This window comes from Hordeum vulgare, chromosome 5H, assembly GCF_904849725.1.
Source record: "Hordeum vulgare subsp. vulgare chromosome 5H, MorexV3_pseudomolecules_assembly, whole genome shotgun sequence".
NCBI classification, from domain to species: Eukaryota; Viridiplantae; Streptophyta; class Magnoliopsida; order Poales; family Poaceae; genus Hordeum; species Hordeum vulgare.
Window position 1 is genome coordinate 510,985,484 of NC_058522.1, and position 6,787 is coordinate 510,992,270.

At 47.2% G+C, this 6,787-nt stretch overlaps 1 pseudogene; it reads left to right on the plus strand.

Annotated features, from left to right (window-relative positions):
- Positions 1–2,637: 2,637 nt before the first annotated feature.
- Positions 2,638–6,329, plus strand: LOC123397869 (annotated as a pseudogene).
- Positions 6,330–6,787: the final 458 nt, after the last annotated feature.

The window sequence follows — 6,787 nt, forward strand, 5'->3', positions numbered from 1 at the left end:
GGTGTAAGGGCGCCCTGCGGCTCCGACGACGCGCGGCGGCTGCGGGTGGTCTCTCCCCAGGTGGTGCGCGGGGTTGGCTGCGTCCTATCAGCTGGCCAAGGCTACGGGCAGCGAGGCACACGGCCGTCCCCGCCCTGCTGTTGGTTGGGGTGGGGAGGTGTGGTGGTGCAGCCTAAGGGGTGGAGGTACGACGAGGCCCTGCCTACGGCTCCCGGTGGCCACGGGCTGCAGCCTGCAGGTGGCTTGGGCCACGGTTGGTGGTTCCCTCCTTGCCGCTAGACGGAGGAAGCTGCGGCGTGGTGGTGGTGGCGGCGGTGTGGACCGGGGCTGCCCTGGACGACTGGTTACAGCTGGGGCAACTGTCGGGTGGCGCGGGCTGCGGTTTGTCTTGGGTCGCGGGCGGCGGCCTACTCCTTGCTCTTGGACAGAGGTGGCTGTGGCGTGGTGGTGGTGGCGCTACCCTGATGACGTCGGGGGGGGGGGGTGTTAACGATCTTCGACCGCGGTCGCGTGATGGCTGGGTGTTGTAGGTGGGAGTGGTGTTGAGGGGTGGAGCATGTCGCGGGGAGCCAATGGAGTTGGGAGATTGGTGATCGAAGGTATCGGCTACCACTAGGTAGCCGGAGGTGCCGGATGCTATGGGGTCCCCATGTTTGGATCTGGAGGTGCCAAATCTGATGGGGCGACCCCCTCCCTCCCGGTAGTGCTAGCTGGCAGTTGGCCGATAGCGTGGGCTGGCCGCCGGTGCAAGGGTTTGACTTGGTCCCCGATCGCGGGCATGTATCGTCCTTCTTTGTAGCGGTCGAGGTGGAGGCTCATGGCTTGGTTGGTGAGGCGGCCGCGTGTTTTGACATCGGTGTTGAGTTCTCGGAGGAAGCCGGAACAACGGTCCTGGATGGCAGGATCCACAATGAGCTTTCCGGTAAGCTCCGTGGTGACGGTGGTGCCTACGCCTCTCGACCGTGTGTGCCGAGGGGTGTAGGGTGGAAGACTCTGGCATGCTCTGTTCGTGCCCGGATTTGGCGGTGCTGGCCTGACTCTCGTGCGGTTGTGGCAGTGGCGCCTCTTGGTGATTCTTAGCTCTTAGCGTCGGCGCCGACAGCACCTATGGGTGTCGTTCCCTTTTTGAAAGGCGTAGTCGTGGGTCTCGTTCTTGTATCAGGGCTCCGGATGAAAAACCTTATCTGTTTTCATACTCCCCAGCGGCGACACATCGTGTCGTCATCCTCTTGGGGGCGTTGCCGTGGAGTTTTGGTGTCATATATTGGTCATAGGCGAGTTGTTAGACTAGCGCTAAGCTTCTTGTTGTATCTTGTGTTCGGCTTTGTAAAAGAGTCTTTTCTTCATCTTGTATCGTTTGGTTGTGTACTGTTCATTGTATTGCTTTATTTATAAAGCAGGACGAAAGCCTGTTTTGAGAGAACATGCAAAATCAAAACGCCATATTTTGTTTTATAAATTATTTATGCAGCGGGGTATTTCTGGTGAAGAGAGGTGGATGGGATCAAGGTGCGTGTTCACATGGACCTATCTACAGGATTACGTACGTAGGGCCAATTGCAACTTGGTGGTATGATCTACTCAATTATGTGCCGAGGCATCGCAAACAATTAAATTTTTTAGAAAGGACATGCTTGCTCAATCATGGCCTCTATTTTGCATCGATAATACGGCAGCTATAAAACTAGTCAATAGAAAGAAAGGCACTCGTGACAAGTTGTGCATATGCATATGACTTAATTACATGTGTTGCTTCAGAGAACGAAGTTCAAACTAGTATGAGAACGTGAATGATCGATGACGGTGACGGTGGAGAATTCCGTGGCTCGTTTACTTGGCTGGACATGCGTGCACACACATCTCTTATCGGTGACAACCATGCTTGGACAAGTCACGCATTCACACACATCACTATTTTCGGCGTCGCAAGTCACACAATGCTCTTACAATGGGTCTTAATTGTATACCAGCTGGTAAGATGAGCAGGCCAATATCGCATCAAAACCCGCAGCATCTAAGATGGCATGTACGTACATTAGAAACATTCAGCAAATTGCAGTAAACAGATGAGAAACACAGAGCTGTGCTAATCTTTCACCCAAAGATGTCAAAACTGTGAATTTCCTGTGAACATATAAACATGAAACTGAAATGTGAAGATGGAGTTATGTAGGAGTATGTGCAATATACCTGCAATCTATTTCATTCTAAATTTGCTTCGAAGAAAGAAGATTTTTAGAACAATAAAATGCAAGCAGGCAGGTGGATGCCTTATCTGCCCACTAAGGCCTCGTTTGGTTAAGCGGGATTGGAGAGGATTTGAGAGGAAAATCCCCGGGGGGTCAGAAACCCCACAGATCCTCGCGCGTCCATTTGGTAGGAGGGGTTTGCTTAGCCCAATCCCCTCCATTCCCCTTCAATCCCTTCCTATCCATGTGTTTCAAAACCCTCCTCGGAGGACTAGTGGAAGCAAAAACCCGGGGATTTGAGAGGATTGGGTGAAACAAAGGGATTCATCCAATCCCCTGAATTCCCTCCCTCTTAAATCCTCTCCAATCCCCCTTAACCAAACGAGGCCTAATAGTTTGAGAACAACATGTCATGTGAACACATGAAAAACTTGTCCAGCTCCGACCGTTGACAAGAGCGTTTATTTGTACATCCTTGGAATATTAGCAACATGCTCAACGCAATCACGCAACACATACTGTTATATATAAATATATATACACACACACAGATGCTACTACTACAACTACAGTACTTGCTAACCAAACCAAGCAATGGCAATGGGGATCATGAGTTTGCTATGCTCATTCCTGGCCGTCCTGACTACTGCGACCGTGAGTGGTAGCGACCACGACGAGGCTGCGTTGCTTGCTTTCAGAGCGCAGGTCAGCGATGGCGGCTCGCTAGCCTCCTGGAATAGCAGCGCCAGCTTTTGCAGCTGGGAAGGTGTGACATGCAGCCACCGAAGGCCAGCGCGGGTGGTGGCGCTGAGATTGAACAACAAGGCGCTCGCCGGAGAACTCTCACCGGCCATCGGGAACCTCACGTTCCTGCGGACGCTTAACCTGAGCTTCAACTGGTTGCACGGGGAGATACCAGCGAGCCTCGGCCGCCTCCGCCGCCTGCATAGGCTCGACTTGGGTGACAACTCCTTCTCAGGCACGTTACCAGTGAACCTGAGCTCATGTGTCAGCATGGCCATAATGGGACTGCTAAACAACAAGCTTGGCGGGCGCATCCCGGCTGAGCTCGGAGAGAAGCTCACGTCCCTGGTAAGGATATCACTGAGTAACAACAGCTTCACAGGGCTCATCCCTCCATCGCTGGCCAATCTGTCCCATTTGGAAATCCTTGATCTCTCTCGCAACCAGCTCGTGGGCTCAATCCCACCACGGCTCGGAAGCATCCAGGGCATGCAACAGTTCAGCATCGCCAGAAACCTCATCAACGGTATGATTCCGACTTCTCTCTACAATTGGTCATCGCTACAACTATTTGATGTAGGGACAAATATGATGTACGGGAGTTTGGATAGTATCGGAAACAAGTTCCCCAAGTTAAAATATCTTGGCCTGTCTGGTAATAACTTCACTGGAACAATCCCATCATCAATATCCAACATATCTTCCCTCTTATCAGTTGGCTTTGATAGCAACAGATTTAGTGGGTACTTTTCTCCCGCGTTTGGGAAGCTGGCAGCACTTCAATATTTGAACTTGAATAACAATAAGCTTGAAGCGAATGACAACAAGGGTTGGGAATTCATCACGTCTTTGGCAAACTGCAGCCAACTGCAGCTATTGGTACTCAGCAGCAATTCTTTTCAAGGACAACTACCAGGTTCAATTGTGAACCTGTCAACGACTCTCCAGTACTTGCACTTAGGTGACAATAGGATCTCTGGGAGTATTCCTGCAGATATAGGCAATTTGATTGGTCTACAAACACTTGCGATAGTAAATACTTCCATGTCCGGAATGATCCCAAAGAGCATCGGTAAGCTACAGAACTTGATCGATTTAGCATTGTACAACAATAGCTTGTCTGGGCTCATACCGCCATCGCTAGGAAACCTTTCACAATTGAATAAGCTTTATGCACGTAATAGCAACTTGGAGGGACCAATTCCGGCAAGCCTGGGGAAGTTGAAAAACCTCATTGTACTTGATTTAAAAATGAATTACCATCTCAACGGTTCAATACCCAAAGAAATTTTCAGGTTACCTAGCCTTTCTTGGTATTTGGACTTGTCATACAATTCCCTTTCCGGACCCCTTCCCAATGAAGTTGGTAGCTTGGCAAACCTTAACCTACTAGTTCTATCAGGAAACCAGCTGTCTGGCAAGATACCCGACAGCATACAGAATTGCATGGTATTGGAACAACTATTCTTAGACAACAATTCCTTTGAGGGAAACATACCTCAGTCACTGACAAATATAAGGGGGCTCAGTATATTGAACCTGACCATGAACAAGTTCTCTGGTAATATTCCGGATGCCATTGGCAATATTGGAAACCTGCGAGAGTTGTACGTAGCACACAACAACTTGTCAGGATCAATCCCACTAGTTCTAGAAAAATTGTCGTCATTGTCTGAATTGGATATATCCTACAATAATTTGCAAGGAGAGGTGCCAAATGTAGGTGTTTTCAGAAACATCACTCATTTAGCGGTTGTTGGGAATGTCAATTTGTGTGGTGGTACACCTCAACTTCATTTGGCTCCGTGCCCCACAGGGGTCTTAAGCAAGAAGAGAAAAAAAATGCCAAAATCTCTGGTAATTTCTCTAGCAGCAGTTGGAGCAATCATGTTCTTACTTGCAGTGATTGTTCTTGTTTGGAGACTTTGTAAGAAGCTCAAATCAAGCCAGAACGCAGTAGCAAAAGATTCAATTGTTGATGGCCATTACAGAAGAATCCCCTATCCTGCATTACTGAAAGGAACTAACGAATTTTCAGAAGCCAACTTGCTTGGGAAAGGAAGTTATGGTGCGGTTTATAAGTGTGTTTTGGACAATGAAGAAACAGAATTGGCTGTCAAGGTGTTTAACCTTGGTCGATCTAGGTATTCGAAGAGTTTTGAGGCTGAATGTGAGGCTATGAGAAGGATAAGACACCGTTGTCTCATAAAGATCATTACTTCTTGTTCGAGCATCAACCACCAAGGTCAAGAGTTCAAGGCATTGGTTTTTGAATTCATGCCCAATGGTAACTTGGATAGCTGGCTTCATCAACCATCTCAAGATCCCACTGCAAACAACACGCTCAGCCTTGCCCAGAGGTTCGATATTGCTGTCGATATTGTGGATGCAGTAGAATATCTGCACCGCTACTGCCAACCATTGGTGATCCATTGTGATATTAAGCCAAGCAATATTCTTCTTGCTGAAGACATGAGCGCCCGAGTTGGAGACTTTGGCATATCAAGAATTCTTCAAGAAAATACAAGTGAGGGGATGCAAAGTTCATATGGCTCAACTGGAATTAAAGGTTCCATAGGCTATGTTGCTCCAGGTGACTAAAACTTCTAATTTTATTATTACTTTTCACTCAAGTATTCCATGCTAACCACAAGACTTTGCATAATTGCAGAGTATGGAGAAGGATCTGCGGTCTCTACAGCTGGTGATATTTATAGCCTTGGCATATTGCTGCTTGAGATGTTTACTGGAAGGAGCCCAACAGAAGGCATGTTTAGAGATTCATTGGATCTTCATAAGTTTGTTGAGGATGCACTTCAAGATAGGACCCTGGAGATAGCTGACCCAACAATGTGGCTGCACAGCGGACAATGGGATAACACTACAAGTATTAGAATCATGGAGTTATTGGTTTCAGTTTTCAGGCTTGGCATATCCTGCTCAAGGCAACACCCGCGAGACCGAACAACTACGGGAGATGCAGCGGCAGAGATGCATGCAATCCGAGATGCATACCTCAAATTCATAGGGGAGCATGGAGCAGAAACAGAAGCCTCAACTGAAGAAATTCAGAACAGTGTTGCATAGACAAGCTATTACTAGATATATATGGTACTAAAGGTTTTACGTATCACTTCAGTTACTAGTGGCTCTCAGAGCTACGTTGCTTTACAGTTGTACCAAATAAATGTTGAACAATTGCATTATGCAATAATAGCTCTACAGTAAGTCGTAGAGGGTTCTAGAAATCAAGTCCATTCCCAAAAACTTTACACACGCAGCCAACAATCAGGTAAAACCATCAGACATGAGGTTCTAGAGAGTTTAAGAAGTTCTTTTTTTACTTTTCTTATACATTTAGTATTAATCTTATTATCTTAATAGATGCGTTCTCAAGAGAACTGTGGTTCTTTATTACCCCCTCCGTAAGCATTTAGATCATTAAAATAGTGATCTAAATGCTCTTATATTCGAAAGTACTTATGTGATCCCGAGCTTCAGTGATCCCGGATGAACAATAAAATCCGAAAAAATACTAAAAAAGTTTTTAAAAAATCTGATTTTTTTTTACAGGAAACTTTGATGTTTTTCTACATGCATGCAATTTTTCATGATGAAATGATATTTGTGAAGTTGTGGGCGAAAAAACAAAAATGATGTTCTAAAGTGCTTTCAAAAACACTTTTCTGGAACATCCATTATGTTTTCTTTTCCCACACCCAGGGCTCAGCCTGGACGTGACGAGCGGGCTTTCGGCCCGGCTCGTAGCCCGTTATGGACCGGATCGCACGGGCCCGGCTCGTGAAATAATATGGCCGGTCCGGTCCGTGAAAAAAAGACTAAAATTTGGTCTG